The sequence below is a fragment of the Gracilinanus agilis genome, chromosome 1 (genome assembly GCF_016433145.1).
Source record: "Gracilinanus agilis isolate LMUSP501 chromosome 1, AgileGrace, whole genome shotgun sequence".
In the NCBI taxonomy this organism is placed as follows: domain Eukaryota; kingdom Metazoa; phylum Chordata; class Mammalia; order Didelphimorphia; family Didelphidae; genus Gracilinanus; species Gracilinanus agilis.
The window spans coordinates 482,481,217-482,501,229 of NC_058130.1; positions in this window are offsets into that span (position 1 = coordinate 482,481,217).

The following is a 20,013-nucleotide window of genomic DNA, read 5'->3' on the forward strand; positions in this document are numbered from 1 at the left end:
TCTCTCTCTCTCTCTCTCTCTCTCTCTCTCTCTCTCTCTCTCTCTTTCTCTCTCTCTCTCTCTCTCTCCCTCTGTCTCATTGGGGATTAACTTGTGAGGTGCTCTATCATATTTGCTTTAAAAGATACCTAGGTAGAAAGAGGACTGTTCTTAAACGCAGTGGAATACAGGAGTCCTTTTAATGCTTTCTTATGGAAGGATGCAGGCTTAGAGTTTGTTAGATATCTCTCTCCATTCCATATCCTTTGAGTGAGTGAAATGAAATGAATGAATGAACACATATAAATGCAATGAATGGATGAAATAAAGAGATAGACATTGTCCTTGACAAGTTTACAATCTAATTAAAAGAGACAGCAAATACAGAGTAGTGGTGCCTGGGAAGGGATGTTTTTGTATGGAAAATCACAGTGAATCGTGAGAGAAGCCACATTAGATTATATTGACACACCCTATCCAGTAGCAATGGTAGTATTGATTTTTATTTTGCTTTCAGACATGTAAAAGGTAAGTGGACATTACACCTACAATGGCAGAACAGATGTTAAGAAAAAGATCAGGGTGTTGAAAAAAGCTTAGCTGGAGTCGGTCTGGATATAGCCATAGAATTCATAAACATAGCAATGTGAGGCATTCCTCAGTCAAAGGAATGGACCCCAGACTGCTACTTCTGAAACTGAAAAACAAAAGTTCCCCTAGAGAATGGACTCTGAAAAGGTGCTTCTTGAGAAATTACTCTGATACTTATTGTTCTTCCATGAATTTCCAACTGATTAGGTTTGAATATTTTAAGTCCCAAGCAAAGCGGGTTCTGACAGTTCTCCAGCATTATATCTTTGTATAAATTCATCTCAGAAGAAGCAGCACCCCAAACACACTCTTCAGTGAAGCTCATGGCCACATCTCTGATTGTCAAAAATTACTGGTAGACCCTCACTGTCAAGAGTACAGAGGGTATTTCTTCTCACCAAAAATACAGGTGATAATGTGCTTAAAATACAATTGACGGAGGGAGAGGGAGAATCAGGCTGTCTCTCTTAAGAGTAGTGATAATAATAATTGCTATTCATGTATCACTATAAGGTTTGCTAAATGTCTCTAATTTGTGTTTCATAACAGCTCTGTTATTGTTATTGTTCCCACTTCACAGATGAAAAAGCTAAGAAGTTGTGATCTGATGATCTGTGAAAACCTTCACATTATCTATATTGGGAGATTTTCGTAAGGAAAAAACTGAGATATTAACCATGAACTAAATAGAAAATTATCTCTTATGGTCACTCTCAAAATCAAGCCTGAGCCCATAATCTTGTGGGATGTAGATGGAAGGCAGCTAGAACACAGGTTACATCAATATTGAAATCTTGTTTCATGATTCCTTTTTTTTTTATAAAAAACTTTCCTGATACAATTCAATTCAAAACAAATTAGGAACATAATGTGTACAAGGCACTCAATTTAAGGTTCATAATATCTCTTATCTCTGATTTTGCACAAACTATCTGCTTTTTTGAGAATTCAGTCCCTTTTCTTCTTGGCCTCCTAAAAATCCATGGTTCTTTCAAGCCTCAGCTTAAGTACCAACCTCTATAAAAGGCTCTTGTCAGCCAGTTCTTTGCCTATCCCTCCCTCAAATTACTTTGAGTGGACACTTAATATATTTCTGTTTATTGATCTATGCATGTATTATTTTCCCTCAATAGGATATGCATTCCTTGAGGGCAGGGATTGTTTCATTTTCCTATCTTTATTGTCAAGCACATCTGGCACCTATTAAGCTTCTAATGAATGCTCATTGAATGAAAGTGAATATTGATTATCCAAAAACAATTTCATATTTGCATAACACTGAGCTGTGATCCACTTAACCTGCCAGGTCAAATGAGCACAGATTCATAGGCCCAGGGGATCAGAGATTTAAAGCTAAGAGTCCTCACTTATGATCTAAGTCAGCACCTTCATTTTGTAGATGAGAGAAGTGAGGTCATAAAAAATTAAGTGATTTTCCCACAATCACAAAGGTAACACGTGACTGAGCTATGATGTGAAATGTAATTTCCCCATCCTGTATTTCTGCAATGGCTTTTTTTAACCCACATATGAGACTTTTAAGAAATTTTGAGATAATAGACAATTAGATATCAATTAATGCAATTAATTAATCCTCTAATATAACTGGATATATTCAAAATCCCACTCTTCAAAATTATAATTACGTAAAATGTAGTAATCAGCCCAACAGAAATATAGAGAGTCAATTCAAATAACATATCTACTACAGGGAATTCATTATTCTCACTAATGGAGACTTAGTTGTATTTTAAACTGAATATGATTGTTTAATCCTTAAATGGTCCTAAAACTCTTTATCTGTTTCTTGACCTGTCTTGTTCCATCATCTCTCATACTCATATGTTCCTATGCAATATCCCTTCTATTGCATTGTAAACTCTTTGAGAAAACATATTATGCTTTATTTTTATATCCATCCCCACCACTGGCTATGAAACAACGAAAACAAACTTTTATGAAGGGCTCACTATGTGCTAGTCACTCGATGAAAACTATGCAAAAACAACCCCTGTCCTTAAAGAGCTCACATTCTAATAAATAAGACAAGATGCAAATAACTAGCTATATATAAAATATATAGAGAATAGATGGAAGATGATCTGTGAGGGCATGGTTGAGGGAAAGAGGAAGAAAATCTCCTAGAATGTCATCCTGTAGAAGGTGAAATTTAAGCAAAGTCTTAAAGGAAGTCAACAGGTGGAGGGAAAGGGAGGAAATTCTGTCACAGGTGATACCCAATAAAAGGCATGAAGTCTAGAGATATGCTATGATGTGTGAGGAACAGGAAGAAGCACAGTGTCTGGATAACAGAGTGTGTTGTAGAGAATAAAGTGTAAGAAGACTGCAAAGTTTAAAAAGAGCCAAAGCGTGTTATAAAAGAATGTAGAATTGGGATGAAGATTAAGATACTTGATGGAGCTTGTATCTTTGCAAATCCTCTTCAAATGTAGAAATGTTCAAAAATTTGTTTTCACTATCCCTCCTTTTTGGTGTCTGCCCTCTTCTCAAATGTAAAGAAAAAGACGGGAGAGAATCCTCTTATGTCCCTTCATAGTACCCAGTGTGACCTGACCAGTGCCTGACCAGAGAAGCAGAACCAGCAGGTTACTGCTTACAAGTATACTTGCCACAAAGCAACAATGACCACTTCAGGAGACATACTACCTCAATATGAAAGAAGAAAGTCCCCAAAGTGATATGAGCTGTCCAAGGTACCATATAAATCAGCATTAAAGATACACTTTAAATTCCTCCCCCAACAGGCATGAAGTCGTGCCTAACAAACCAGAGAAAAATTCATTTCTTTCTCCTGTGAAAGGTTGAGGGAAGAAAGAGTGAGAAGAAGGACACAGAATACCTGTGTTTATACATAACCCCTACTTCCCAAGATCTCTGGAGAATGAGCAAGAACAAAGCTTTAGTTAATGGACTTATGAAGATAGTGACTTTTTTTTTTACATAGCCAATGGAAAAATTTAATTTCTTGACTATGCATTTGATTTTCTCCTTTTTTCCAGTGAAAGGTGGGAGGGAAAGAAAAAAAATTTATTAATTGGAAAAATAAATTACATTTTTAGACATATGTTTAATCTAAAAGTGGAGGTAGGGATATGACAAGGGAAAAATAGAACCAAATTAAAATTGCTAAATTGAATATAGTCTTTTCTAGGGAAAAAGGATAGGAAAGCACTCTAATATGGAGATAATAATTATGAGCCTAAAATTTCTAAACCACAGGTCAAATACAGAATGCTAAAGAGCTAAAGAAAACTAGTGAGAAAGGGGGGAAATTGAATATTGTTGTATATTTTAGTAGAGAATGTTAGTTTGTCTAATTCTATTAACTGGCCAAAGGGATAGAGATAATTTCCTTTAAGATGTGTTAGTAAGAATTCAAGCTAAAGTTCATTTATTCAACAAACATTTATTAAGTGCTTTTATTTAATATGTATTGTTAGTTATTGAAATATGACAAAGGAAAACATTTCGATAAAATAGCACTGAATATTTTTTCTTTCTATAATTTTATTATTTTAACTTTTAACAGTTAACTTCTAAATATAGCTCTTAGTGTCATGCCTCTCTAACAATGTCTTACACATAGTAGGCACTTAATAAAATTTATTAGATAAATTGAAAAAAATTATTAAGGTAGTCTCTCTCCTCAAAGAGATTACAATCTAATAAAACATAATGCTTAGTTAAATTTACCTCTAAACTAGGGCCATGGCTATTAGTAAAACAAAGGCATAGGCATAAAAAGATTTTAAGTTCCCTTCTTCATGGGATTAAAGACTTAGAAGGTGGGCAAGATTTTAGAGGTCACTGATTCCAGCCCTTTCTCTTTGCAAATGAAGAAACTGAGATATAGAGAGGCTAAATTACTTACCTGAAGTTATATAGACAGCTGAGCCAGAAGCTGAAACTAGGCATTTATTTAAGGTAATCAAAGAGTAAAAGGAAAAATATTATCTACTCCAAATTAAAAGGACTATTCTAATAATAATAATGATGATGATATCTGACATTACCATTCCTATGTGAAATATTTCTCAAAACATACATTTTTAAATTTTTTTAAACTAAAAAAACTTTAAATAATATTGACACAAAACATGATTTATTTTGAAAAATCAAAATCCTTTTAGAAAGCTGTACTTGTCTCACAGAGGGCCTTTCCCAAAGCCTTGCTGTTAAAAGTTAAAATGATAGAAAGAAAGGAAATCAAGTATGGACAAGATAAGATGCGATAAAATAAAAATAGAAATGCAGAAGAAAAAATCTGCACTGGTATTTTGTCTATGTCTTGTTTAGTCAATATTTGGCAAGGATCCTTTCTGAACAGCACTACATGCTCTATAATGAATTATTATAGTAAGTGATATTTTTAGACTCTCACCAGGATTCACGCTTTGGCCTTTACACTGACTTATTGTATTCATGACACATACTGGTATTTGACCAATTTAAAAGTAATTGAATGCAACATGATGCGTGAAATCTACTGTGTTAGTGTTATCAAGATACAATTTTGTTTCATAAATGATACCAAGTTTTTGAAAAGGGGACTTTTCAATGTATTGCCAAACAGAGTCTTAACAGTACCATCTTTTTTCTTATAGCTGGGGGCATATGAATTGGTTTTGAAGGAAATGGAATAAATATTTTGCCATCATGTCTTCAAGGATAGATCATTTGTGTGTGTGTGTGTGTGTGTGTGTGTGTGTGTGTGTGTTGTATGGTATTGTACTGTACAAAATTAATCAATGATTTCAGTACGTAACCCTGGATGATGTAGGAAATATCACTGATTTCCAATTTGGAGGTTAGTTCTTTATTGAAGTTATAACTGGTCTAAGAGGAAAAGAAAATAAGATGTGTTATAAAATAAATGGGCAGATAGAGAGATGGAGAGGGGTAGACTGAATACTACCACTGTTAATTGGATGACAACAGTAGTAGTTCAGATATGTGGCTAGAGCAAGATCACCTGAGTCTTGCCACCTAGCTAGAAGCTGTACCACCATAACAGTGCCCAGGCAGGATCCTTCAGGTCAGTAGATGGTATCCCTTCAGATCCCACCCAGGGTTGATTAATGATGGTTATTGGGCTCTATTAGCCTTGGACACGTTTATCTGACTGCGTTGCTCCCTTCCCAGAGAAGTGATGACACAACCACTCCAGGAAGGTACTTGAATAGATTTATCTATATTTCTAGCAAAGAAGGTATATTAGGAAATGGGAAGAGGAATTGGGAAACCCTAAACTAATGTCGATAATAGTAATCCCTCAGAGCTGTAGGCAAGTGAGTGATTCTGGCTTAATCTATCTCCTCTGGCTCAGCCTGGCCACAGCCAAACCAGAGCAAGCAAGCTGCTGTTTGATGTCTTTCAGCTTCTTCTTCTTGCCAGATGTTATGCCTTTACAGCTTTCAGGTACCACCCCTTTCCACCCACTTCTTCTTCTCCTGTCCACTTCTGGATCCCTCCCAGGCCCTGGGAGACCTAGATAACTAAAGATGATTTGAATTCCTAAATATCTAGGGGACAGTAGAATAAGAAGATTGATGGTCTGGGTACAGGTTGGCAATGTTAATCTGGTACAAGACGGGAGTTCTTGCAAGGTTGAACCAAGCAAGTCACAAATCCCAATAGACCAGGGTCCACAGATCTCAGGTCCAAGGGAAATGAAAGGAAGCAAAAGCCAGGGCTACCACGGTATTTATACCACCACCCCCTACCCCCAGCCCCACCCCCGGCCAACCTCTTTCTCCCCTGTCCTCATGGCCTCTGGAAACATTCTGATGTCCAAAGGTCTTCACCTGTCAATCAACAGTGAGACTCTCTGCTCCCAGAGTTTCAATATAACAGATGAGAATGAAGATTTTCCATTTCTTCCCTTTGTTTTCTTTTCAGCTGGATATATGATTTTATTGCTACGAAGAACTCCCAATGAGAGACCTCCCTTTCCCACTGCAAATTGGCAACTTCTCTGTAGCGTATTATCTCAGAGGCACTTCAAAATAATTAAATGACTTGTGAAAGGTGATACCAAAAGAGACATGCTCAATCTACATTAGAGTTAGGACTTGAATATAGGCTTTTCTAACTTTGAAGTTTTCTATCTACCACAACACACTGCTTCTCATGCTTTTCTTCTGAATATTCCCAATAAAACCTCAATAGATATATAACACTCCATATACTGGCCACATGCAGGATCTAAACAGTTTGTTTCCCGAAGACTATATATTTTTTTAATTTTAAACCCTTAACTTCTGTGTATTGACTTATAGGTGGAAGATTGGTAAGGGTAGGCAATGGGGGTCAAGTGACTTGCCCAGGGTCACACAGCTGGGAAGTGTCTGAGGCCGGATTTGAACCCAGGACCTCCCATCTCTAGGCCTGCCTCTCAATCCACTGAGCTACCCAGCTGCCCCCCCCAAGATTATATTTTTAATATACACTGACAATACACATTAATCCCCCATGCCCTGATTGACTTTACATTGCAATAAATAATATAATTTTAGCATTTGGAAACAAAACAGGGAAAAATATCTCCCTCTGCCCCACCAACATGCCACACAAATGTTGTCTTCTCCCATATAGTCTTTATTTCTCTAGGTGCCATCTGTAGGTACATTTGACAAGGGAAAGGCATATGTATTTTATATCATATTACAACATCTAGAAGTTGTTAGGGCATTCCCCAAACATTTCTCCCATTTTCAGATGGCAACTTAAACTTCAAGCTGGCAGGGTACTTGCTCCAAGACAATATGCTAGGAAATAGAAACAGCACAAAAATGAAGCAAGCAGGGATCAATAACTGTACTGTCAACACTCTGGACACACACTAATTGCCCTCCATTTCAAAAACAAACTGCACTGATTGGTGGCTAAAGTCTTCCTATTACATACTCATAGTCCCACTGGTTTTCTATTTAATATTTCAAATATACCTCCCGTCTGAAGCCTTACTCTGATGTCCTACTATAGCTTTCAAAGACTATGCTAATAGAACATAATCTCATCCACATTCTAACCAGGCTGGAAATGTTTCAAATATTTGTCTAGACACTATCTGGCTGTGACTCTGGGCAAGTCACAACTCCAAATGCCTAGATCTTGCTATTCTTCTGCCTGGGAACCTCTAGTATTGATTCTAAGACAGAAGGCAAGGGTTTAAAAATACTTCTCTGGAAATAAACTGTTTCTCTGTTTTCTGAGAATGAGCCTAGCTAAGTGGGAAGAGAATTAACACTAGAAGGAGGAAAGAAGGAAATAAGCATTTATTAGTCATACCTACTGACCTGAACACTAGATGAAGATGATTTCTTTCTTAGTTTTAGTTTAGTTTAGTTTTACTTTAATAATTCATGCATTTCATCTCCTAAGACATCAAGATTACTATTTATTCACTTTATTTTTATGTTCTCTATATATACTTGTTTTCTCCCTCATTAGAATATAAATTCCTTACGAGTAGAGATTGTTTCAGTCCTTGTACTTATATCTCCAAGCCTGGAGAACAACTGATTAATTAATAAATTCAAGAAATGCCTTGTAATGAAATTATATTACTTTTCAATGTAATACTACATACCAGATGAATAACCAAACACCTTAGAGATGTTTTTCTTCAAATATTAAAAAGAGAATTTGGATTAGATGATCTCAGAGGTTCCATGAAACTCTAACATTCCATCATTTTATCACTTTAAATTTTCCAGAACAAAGACCTACATGAACTGTGAAATGAGCAGATCCAGGAGAACATTATACATAGTAACCAAAACATCGTGGGACAATAAAATGTAAAAGACTTTGCTACTAATACCAATGCAATGATCCAGGACAATCCCAAGGGACTTAGAAAGAATGATACCTACATCTAGAGAAAAAAGTGATGGAGTAGAAACATAGAAGAAAAGCATATGATTTATCCCTTGTGTATATGGATATTGTAAGGGGGGGAGGGGTTTTATGGGATCAATATATTAAAAGATGGTCTCCAGAGGATTGAACTATTATCAATCCTCAATTAAGAATAATCTCAAGTCAAAACTGACTTTTATGGAAGTTTATTTACAATTAAGAAGAGAGAGAGGAAATGAGGAAATAAGAATCAAACCCACTAGGTAATTTACTATGATCTTCTAATTAATCCAAATAGATCTAATTAACCCTCAGCCAAGAGTTAGAGGGCCAGAGGCCTGGAGGTGAATGGAGCATACTTCATTCACAGAGTCTATAAAAGAAATTTCTTAATAGAAGTTCAGGAAGATTCAGTTTTTAAACTCACCACGTGGAATTCAAAGAAGATATTTAAAACAGTCTCACCAGGGTCTCAGCATTCCAACACTTCTCCATGAACCAGAAAGGGTCATCACCAGAAGCTCTCTTCCACCAAAGACCGCAGCTGACTGAGGACATTCTCCTTTTAAAGGGGTCACTTATGCGTTACTTCCTGTTCCTCCCTCCTAATTTGCATGTCCAATCACAATAGACTCATAGTACTGCCTATGGGGCAGTCAGTTGATTCTGATTCATCACCCACTCTAGCACACATGGGTTAGGACCTCCCAGAAATGGAGGTGTTGTCACCTTTGGTGATTAAATCTAAAGATGGGCAGTATAGACTTAATCTAATTATCACACCATATGATTTGGGGTTTGGGTTTCAAAACATTATTCTATTACAAAGTTGAATAATATGGAAATAGGTGCTGAGTGATAATACATGTATAACCCAGTGGAATTGCTTGTCAGCTCCAGGTTGGGGGGAGGGGGGAGTATACAGGGGAGGGAGAGAATATGAATCATGTAACCACAGGAAAATATTTTAAATAAATACATAAAATAAAAATAAATAAATTTTCTAGAACAATTCAATAGTGTTACTCTCATGTTAAGTTAGTTGTGGTTTTAATTTGCCAGTGCTATCTATTAATTTGTTCGCTAAAGTTTCTATAATAGAGATCATAGAGAGGCTGATATGGGGAAGAGGGTAATAATGAATTTTGAGGGGAAAATGAAGGAATTTTTCTAAATGTGCAAAATTCCTAATAGACTTTGAACTCCTGGAGGATGAAATCATTGTCTAAATTTAGTTCTGTGTTCCCTACACTGGTGAGCCTATTGTCTATAATTATCATTTTGTTTATCTGAGACTACATTAGAGTGAATATTATAATCTAAAATGGAACCATTGTAATCCTTCTTGGTCATTTAGAATATTTGAGCATGTAGAAGTAAATATATGGGCCTGCCTAAGAATGTTTTTGATCCTCCAGATCTAGTCTAGAATCATCCTTGAGGCTTTGAAAAGACAGAAACACAACCAAATGAACCAAATACCCCAATGTTTTTCTTTAATGACAAACTTTGAAGTCTGTTGTTTAATTTAGGGCAAATATTGACAAGGATATTTAGAATGACATTATAAAGGATCATAGGTTTAGAGATTTATGTACTATTGTTGTTGGTCAGCCATTTCAGACCCCATTTGGAATTTTCTTTGCAAAGCTAATGGAGTACTTTACCATTTCCTTTTCCAGCTCCTTTTACATATGAAGAAATAGGCAAACAGGATTAAGTGACTTGCCCAGGGTCACACAGCTAATAAATATCTAAGGCCAGATTTGAATTCAGAAAGATGAATCTTCCTGACTCTAGGCCCAGCACTCTATCCACTGTGCCACCTAGCTGCCCACATACTACAGAGATAATTTATTACAACCCACTAAACTAAGTACCGGAGAAGTCAGATAACTTACTCAAGGTCACAGTGAAATAGTTAGTCAGGAGACCTGAGTTCAAAACACTGCATCAGAGAGCAGCTGTGTGTTCTCGGCAAGACACTTAACTGATTTCTGACTCAAGTTTCCTCATCTGTAAAATGGAGAACTTAATAACACCCATATCACAAGGTGGTTATGAGTGCCAAATAAATCCGCACATAACATAAAGCACTTCACAAAATTTAAAGTGCTAGATAAATTCTATTCATAGTGGTATTATTACACCAGAAGGATAGTGCCCTTCCTACTAAATCACAGTACTTCTTCCTTCCTTAAATGAAAATGTTTGTAAAACTACAGTGTAGTAGTCAGTCCCTTTCACATCCCAGTGAAAATAAACTTCACAGTGGATTTTAGTTACAAAGGAATAGCAAGTGACACATACAAGGGCCAGACAAGCCTTCCAAGGATTGCCAGACTCAGGTACAATTGGGAGCTGCTGCAGCACCATGCTAATTACTGTCAAAAGAGAGCACCAGCTCCAGCTAGTTAACTCCCTTGGCTCATTAGCAAATGTAAAAATCAAATACTGCTCAGCTTTCCGCTGTCTCCGAAGCATCTCTTTAGAGATGAGGCCACATCAAAATTAAGAAGTTCACTGTTGCATTAATCCTTCACCATGCCTTAAAATCACACATGTTTAATTTAGTTAATATCCTTACAGTCATATGCTCAGTCAATGTTTGAGATCAGAAATCACCCCCAAATTGTATTTTCCAAATGAATCAAGGTTGTTCTATTTCTCCAAGGGAAAAGGGAGAGGAGAGAAGGGTAGGAAGGAGAGGAAGTGCTTTATTTTACATTAAATATGGAATACAAATAGCATTTCGTATTTCCTCCTGTAAACATCCAGGCTTAATAGGTGCATTTTAACTTAATGAATTGAGATTCATCTCAGCTTTTCCCTCAGCTGACACACAGGCCTTATTCTTTTCCTCTCACCTCATTTAAATGCTTAGAGATGTACTATTTCTGTGGTAAAGTTCCCTCCTGACATGGTGTCTTTACCTGACTGACAGGCAGAACACATACCCACGAAGGAGAATGTCAAAGAACATGACATGATAAAGCCAAACATAGTTTAATATAGTATTGATAATGCCAAACTACTTAGCATTCTCTCACACTCTGACAGACTAGCCTTGTAACCTACAGCTTGGCTTTCCAAGCTGGGCATCACTGAGGAGGAAGCCATGAAAGCGAGCGAAAATGGGACAGTTTACAACAGGCACTCTGCTGCAAGTCTAAATCCAGTTGAGATAAATAGTGGAATTTGCAGGGGTGGAGGGGGGAGCAATTTCAGAAGTAAACTTTATGAAAACATTATCACTCACAGGAACTTTTGGTCAGTCTGCTCTTCATAAGATTATAGTAGATCCAGTAGAACTAGAAAGAGATTCAGAGATCTCTAAGTCAACCTCTCTCATTTAACCATTAGGACACTGAGGCTAAGCGAGTTTAAGTGACTTGTCCAGGGTCACAGTATTAGTAATAGGGAGGGCTTGAATCCAGGTCCTCAGATTTTGTGTGGTTTTGTTTTTTGCTGTAGGCATTAGAGTATCATTGGTACTTCTCAGTAGTCTGGTCTTTATTAGTCAATCATATACAGGTAGACAGGGAGGCAGAGGGGTGCAGTAAACAAAGAATTGCCTAGGGACTCAGTAAGAAATGGGTTCAACTCCTATTTATATCTGGCATATTCCAACTGTGTGGCTTGACCTCCATTCCACAAACCCCTCCCAGGCAATTTTCTTAGATTATAAACTGATCCATATGTGGCAAATGGGGGGAAGAGGTAGATGTCTTCATCAGGTGTTCCCTACACTAAGGACATAACAGATTCCTATCTGAAAAAAATTTTTTTTTACTTTCCTTTTACTAGTATTATCATTGTAGTAGTGTTAGCAATAATTTTTTTCACATAAGAAATGATCATGTGACTTAGAGACATTAAATCCTCTTTAAAGAGAAACTTGTCCAGAATAAAAATATCATATATCAGACAGACTTAGTTCCGCAGCCCCAAGGATTTAATGATGAGGAAAAGAATATTAATCTTTTGTCCCACCTCCAACTTAAAGGGATATTCCCATGCTCCTTTCTGTATAGAATATAAAAGGAAATAGAAATGAGATTCTTAACAGTACCAGACAGGTCTCAAGACCAGGCCTTTTGGAGGCCAATTTCCAATCTGTAATAGATTGGACTAAATGGACCTTCAAGGACTCTTTGAAACCTAAAAACAATGAATGATGATCTTACCATCATTTACATTCTGGCTCTCAGTACTCTTGACTCTCTACTTACTGTATGAGGTGATCATGAGGATCAAATGAGATATTTGTAAAATGATTGTCACAGTTCCTGGGATGTAGCAGACATTATAGAAATGCTTCTTCCCTTCCCTCTTCCTTCCCTAAGTCTTACCTACAGTTTTCTTAAAAGGCATAAGCTTATAAACCATGCCTTACCAACTAATGAATTCAGAATGAAAGTTGAAATGAAAGAAAAATTTACACCAGATCTATGTAATGGAAGGAACTCCAGAGTAAAAGTAGTCTGATATTTTTAGCCACAGAAGAATCAATCAAATTGACTGTACCATTTAAAAAAAAAACAAAAGGCAATCAATTTAGTAGTGTGCAGATACAGCCACAGTGTGTTTCCTATGAACATTAACTGCCTGAGTCGCATGACTATGTTTCCAAAGATAAACTACTCTTCCTCAATTATTCATGGCTATGAATTTACTGACTTAATTGCCTTCAACAAAATTTAGTAATTCATTGAATTTCTTGACAAGAATTTGTTCTCTTACAACTTCCAAATTGTGACTCCTAATTTTTGCTAAGGGATCAACCAACAAATCCATAAGCATTTGTTATGTCTACTAGGCAAAAGGCACCATGCTATTATTAAACCCTTACTGTGTACCATTGTGTTCAGTGCTAGAGATACGAATGAAAAAGCAATACAATCTTTGTTCTCAAGAAGCTCATATTTTAATTGAGAAAGACAACATACATAGGTGATAATGGAGTAGACTCATGACTGAGAATCGAACACATGTGCCAAGGTCCCACCTCCAATGATTCAGATGAAGGCAAGGTAGCAGTTTCAATCCAGAAAAGCAAAAAGGAGTGTTGGTAGGATTATTGGGGAAAAGGGAGATCTCTAGATGATAAGGGAAATGTGACAGTTATAAAAGGGGACAGGAAAGATTCCCTTGTGAAAGCTAGAACCTACTGTATAGAGTGTGCTAAACCTGAAGTCAGGAAGATATGAGTTTAAATCCTGTTTCAGACACTTGCAAACTGTGTGACTTTGGACAAGTTAATTATCTCATTTTCCTCATTTTTAAAATAGTTATAATAATATAATCTACCTCACAGAATTCTTGTGGAAATCAAATTAGATGATATTTGTAAAGTGTTTTGAAAACCTTAAATCACTATATGATTACTAGCTATAATGAAAGTAAAATTCTGAATTGATTATTTATAATGCACTCGAAGTGATAAGTATTATGTGGCATCATTATATAAGGGCTTCTGTCTTGTTTAAATGAATCAATGTATGTCTTCCAAATGGTAGGCATTCCATAAATGTACTGATTGATGTATTGATGTATTAAATTCTATGTTCAGAGTTGATGTGGTAAGCTTTCTCTGGGAATTTGTTTGACTACAGAAATTTGGAAAAATCTTGCTTGCTTAAGAGACTGACTCCCAACATATCCCCAATATTTGTTTCTGCTAAATTTGAGGTAAGTGAAATAACTGGTATGATGATATGGTATTTGGGGTGAACCTGTGGTTCCCAGGTGTTTGTAACTATTCCCACTGGAATGCACCAAGAATAAAAGAGACCACTCGTGTTTTTCTTGGAGGAAAAACATCTGATAAACATTGGACACTGGACAAATATTAATATACTCAAAAATAGAAGAAGTTTCTGTATGTGACTTGATTGAAAACTGCTGATGATCAGAATTAATTCACACAAAAGAATTTATCACTGAGAAATTAGGGGAAAGATGTGTTCCTCTATGATGAATTAAATCTGCTGGATTCTAAACTGATTAAAGATTCTTCCTGGGTAATACCTTTCAAAAATTTTGTTAAAATTTGCTTGTCTGTCACCCGGGAGTCACAAATTGCAGTGTCAGCACAGAATGAAGTTTTCAACATACTCATTGTCCCATTTGTCTATAATGCTATGAAACCTGCCAGGAGATTGGGGAGGGGCTGGGGGAAGAAATGTATTAAACTGTGAATGGCAGCTCCCTTGGGCATCCATGGTATCATCAGCCCAGTCCTAGCTATGCTGACTCATACAAACATTTACACTTAGAAGCATTAATTTTTGTAGTGCTATAATACATTATGTGCTGAAAGTGAATAAGAGGGAATGAAAGACATTGGGAAAAGAAAGTACAAATTGCTTACAAGGGAAACTAAAACAGGCAAGAGACCTAATGGAGAGTAAGTTAATTATGTTATAAAATAAAGATTAAATGTAATTCATTGCAAATGAGCTTTCCTTAATATAAATAAAAACTATCTTGATCCCTTATACTGTCCAGCCTAATTTTTCATATATGATATGATCTGGCACAAGCACAATAACTTCCATGTTTTTTGTCCATTTTCCCTTCCCTACCCTGATCCTGGATACCTAGTGTTTTGGGATCCCTTATGTTTTTCCCCTAATCAATCATCAAATCTTAGAAAAGGTTTACTTTTTGTAAGAAGTTCTTCCTACAAAACATCCATCTTGTACCTTCCAAACCTATGACCAACTAACTTAACAAATGTCAGCAACTTGAGGTTTTCAAAGTTCCTACCTTCACAAAAGACATACCCTTACTGAAGATCCCAAAGATAAGGCAAATGATTAGCAAAGAATTTAAGCAGTGTCATTCTCAGGAATTACTATCATTGGTTGCCTCCAGCTGAGACAACCTATTCAAGGAAACCTGAACATAACTAATATTTAAAGCAGTTTTTAATATAACATAATGAGACTCATGGTACCCATTAGTAATCACTACTGCCTAGAAATAGTTAGACTAGATCTATTTCAAACAGTAACAGCAAAGAATCTGACACTGAAAACTCAGTTATTTTGCCTCTTCCAACTTCTGAAAAATATATCACATAGTCGGAACTCTAAGGGACTGATTCTGTGTTATAGAGAACGTTAGAGACAAAGGGCTTCTGCTACCACTGTGTCAGAAATTCCTTCCTTTGCTGACCCAGTTTGGGAATTTTGTGTATCTTTCTTTAATTCAGAGCTTTAGACAAAGAAAAAAAGGTGTACTGTGATCTATTTTTCAGTGTCTAAAAGAAGTTGGGACACTGAAAGGCCACACCTCAACAGAGGAGTAACGATCACTCATAAGACAGAACTAATTGGGCATTAGTCTATGAGTATGATTACAATAACCTGCTACAATTTTAGTATTAAGGAGAAAAACACATAGTAACTTCTCTGTTAAAATGTTAATCACATTACATATAGGAGATTCTCCTGTTATTCCTGATCTCACCAATAGTAGGTTACTTCCACTGTCAACTATGAAACATTTAACTATTATTAACTATATAATTGTCAACTATACTGTATTCATATAAGGCTAGCCCTAATTGGTAGAATTGAGACCTAAAGTAAATATAATTTTCATCTTTCTATAGGATTGATTTAACTCTCTTCCTTTTTCTTTTTTTTTCCCACATGATCTCAACCATTTCCCTCCCAGCTCTTTTTTTTTCATTTTGATTCATTCTTGATGTGAGAAATCTGTCCCATATGGTGGATGTTTTTGTTGGTCCATTTCCTATTGGCTTAGTGACATTAACCCTTCATAAGCTTCAGTTTACTTTCTTTATGATTTAGCCTGCTAATAAAAATTAACGTAATAATGTCTGCCTACAATAGAAAAATTAGCACAAAGCAACCTTTTCATTTTGTATTACAATAACCTGAAAATCTAGGTCTAGCTCTACATGCAGAATTACAGAAACTCAATGTTATAAGAGACTTTTAGAGGTTAACTAATACCATTTGCCCCCCAAAGCAGAATTTCCTTCTATATTATCTTAGGTGAATAAAAAAGATTTATCAAATGCTAACTGTGGGCCAAGTATTATACAAAGTACTGGGGATACAAATTCAATAGTAATACAATCCCTGTCCTCAAGGAACTTCAATTCTAATAGTTATCCAATGATTTTTTTTGCCAACATTGACTCTCTCTACCTCATCTCTAGAAATTTAACTCTTTTCTTAATTCCCAGTCATTCTTTATAGAGGTGATGTTCACAGAAGCATGAACTGTTTTAGTGCAATTCATCATCCCTCCCTAGCCCTACTTTATGTCCCTTCATTCATACTTATTCCCTTCCCATGTTCTACAAAGAGGAGCTCAAGAGTTTTAATTTAGAGTTCCAGTACACTTTATAATAAAGACTAACATTTTATACTAACTCTACATCTCAAATTCCTCATCTGAAAGATGAAATTACAATTATTTATATATTACATTGCAGAGTTTGAAAAAGTTTATCTCTAAATAATTTCACACTGTCAACCATTAAAAATTATTAGAAAATAAACTGTTTCCAAATAACTGAGTTTATTCCTTTGGGCATAGTTTTTTGAAATTACCCATTTTGATAATAAGCATTCTTAAATATATAATTTTCCTGAACTTCTTGAAAAGTCATACTGTAATATCACAGAGTCTTAGATTGGAAAAAGGTCTCCCAAATTCATCTCATCTAAATCATCTTTGAACAAGAATCCTTTCTAAAACCTACTCAACAAATAATCCTTTGACCTTTCCTTGAAGGCTTCCAATAAAGAAAAATCCATTATCCCCTAAACATAACGTTCCACTTTTATTAGGAACATGTTCCCTGGATTGAGTCAAATCTGTTTCTCCACTATTTCTGGTTCTATTCTCTATGAACAATGTCTCCTGGTTATGATAGCCCTTTAAGCTTTTGAAAACAGTCATTACGATTCCCCCAACCAATACATCTTTTCTCTAGGCTAAATATCTGTGATTGCCTCAATTAATTATCACATGGCATGAGCTGCAGGTCTTTCTCTATTCTTTTCATAAAGTCATGCCATGGCTTAGAGATAGATCTGAAAGTTACCTTACAGATCTTCCTATTGCATGCCCTTATTTTCAGATGAGGTTAATGAAGTTCAGAGAAACAACAATGCTTACCCAATGTCAGACAGGTAACTAGCAGGGAGGTACAGTTCAAATTTGGGTTCTTTTTTTTTTTTCAATATCCGGTATGTATTTCACTCAACCAAACCACTTCATTCTTCTCCACTTTATCACTGTCTTTCCTAATATATGGCATCAAAAACTGAGCATAATATTTTATATATGGTCTAATCAAAAAAGAAGAATGGCATAATAAAATATAGATTTAGAACTGGAACAAACCTCAGGAATCTATGATGTAATACTCTCATTTTTATAAGTATAGAAACTGAGGTCAGAGGGATAAAGTGATTTTTTTAGATAAAACAGGTAATAAATGGCTGTGGCTGGAAATAAACTGAGGTTTTCCATTGTACTACAGTGCCTCCCTATGACAGGACCATCACACCTTTTATTCTTAACATCATTTCTTATTTAGAGCAGTCTACAATCAATTTAGTTTTATGGTTTCCTTATCACATAGTTGCCACATATGGAACTTGAAGTCCACTAAAATCCCCACATATTTTCCAGACCAGGAGGTCCAGTCTAATCATACCTCTGTCATCTCATACTTGAGAAGGTGATTTTTTTCAAACTCAGTTGTAAGATTTAACATTTATCCCTAATAAAATTCATCTTAATACATTTATCCCAAGATTTTCTAGCCTATTGAAGTGTTTTTTGTATTCAGACTATCATCCAGTGTGTTAGTTATTCCTCCTAGTTTTATGTCATCTTAAAATATTGTAAGTTAGGCTTCTCAAGATCTTCTTGATGACAAAGAATCAGTACTATAAACTGCACTGTAATACACTGATGCCTTCAGGGGCAAAAGACACACTGCTCTATCATGAATAGCCCCAGGCTTTTTGAGTTCTTCCCTATTATACCTACTTTTACTAAAACTTTACAATGTATAGGTGGAAAGCTATAAAAACATCTTATGTTCCTGACTTGGTACAAAGTCTTAGCACATAAACATTTCATTCAACTTCCTTGGGGATATCAGGAGAATACATTTTTTTTAATTCTGACAGAGGAAAAAAAAAGTTTGACTTTTCAGGTAATGATATGTATAATAATCCTTTAAAATTGGGTGTTTGTTTCTTTATCAAAGAGACAGTGTGGTATAAGGGAAAGAAGGATTGTAATCCTCATTTGGCCACTAACATTGCTAATTGAGGAAAATTCTTTCCCTAATCTTCAATTGTTTTGTATATATAAAAAAAGGAGATTAGACCAGATAATGTCTAAACAGCCCCTTCAACTCAAGAAGACCCTACTATTTATACTTCTCCATAGCAGCAAAAAGGAATTTTTCCCCCAAGTACTGGAAATGAATTCGCCCTAATAAAGAACAAGAAGCATTTTTTAAATTGCTGCCAATATTAAGAACACAGTCTGTAATCATGGAATAGATCAAACTAACTGGTCTTGGCAATTACTTGGTATTTACTTTGAAATTTTAATCTTATCTTCAATAATTTTTCCCACAATGTGGATAATATCACCATACCTTTAAAAGAGAATAGAATCTTAGGGAGGGGGACAGATTAACTGTGACTGGAGAAAGACTGTTTTAGGACAAAGGAAAAGAACTAAGCAAACTTCTTTCCTGGAAAATTGAGTTAGATTTTGTAATGTGGAAATGTCTTGAATAGAATTCTTGAGAGACTTTGACTTTCATCCTAAGAGAGGTGCATAGTAGGACTGAATTTCCTGAGTTTAAGAGGTTAGAAATAGCAAGTTGGTTAGAAGTGACTCTGGTTGTGGATTGAGAGCCAGGCCTAGAAATGGGAGGTTCTAGGTTCAAATCTGGCCTGAGACACTTCACAGCTGTGTGACCCTGAGCAAGTCACTTAACCCCTTAGCCTAGCCCTTACCACTCTTCTGCCATGGAGCCAATACACAGATAGAAAGTAAGGGTTTAAAAAAAAAAGCAAAAAAAAAAATAGTGACTCTGCTTGTGAATTTTTCACTGTGATACATTATAGAAATGCCTTTTTATATGAAATTTAAATAATTTTATACTTAAATATTATTAATAAGCTAGAAAGCCATTAATTCTGATGTTTATTTAAATCTATATGAAACCAGCAGATTTAGAGATTGAGGTGGGAAATATAACTTGTGAAAAATAAGGTGTTTTCCAATTAATTTAATAAATTGGGGTCAGAGATCAGAGCTAATTGATTATTTGATGTACATTTCTAAGAATTTGTGAAGAAATATGAAAACATATTCCTTGATTGCCTTAGAACCTGGGATGATAAATAATAATGTAATAAGTCAAGTAGCGGATTGAAAGGTAAGGGCCTTGTGTGATCACCCCCGTTTGGTGTAATACAAACATAGGGTAGGGTATTGTGTGTGGCTGTGTGGGTGTGTGGGTGGTTGTGTGTACAT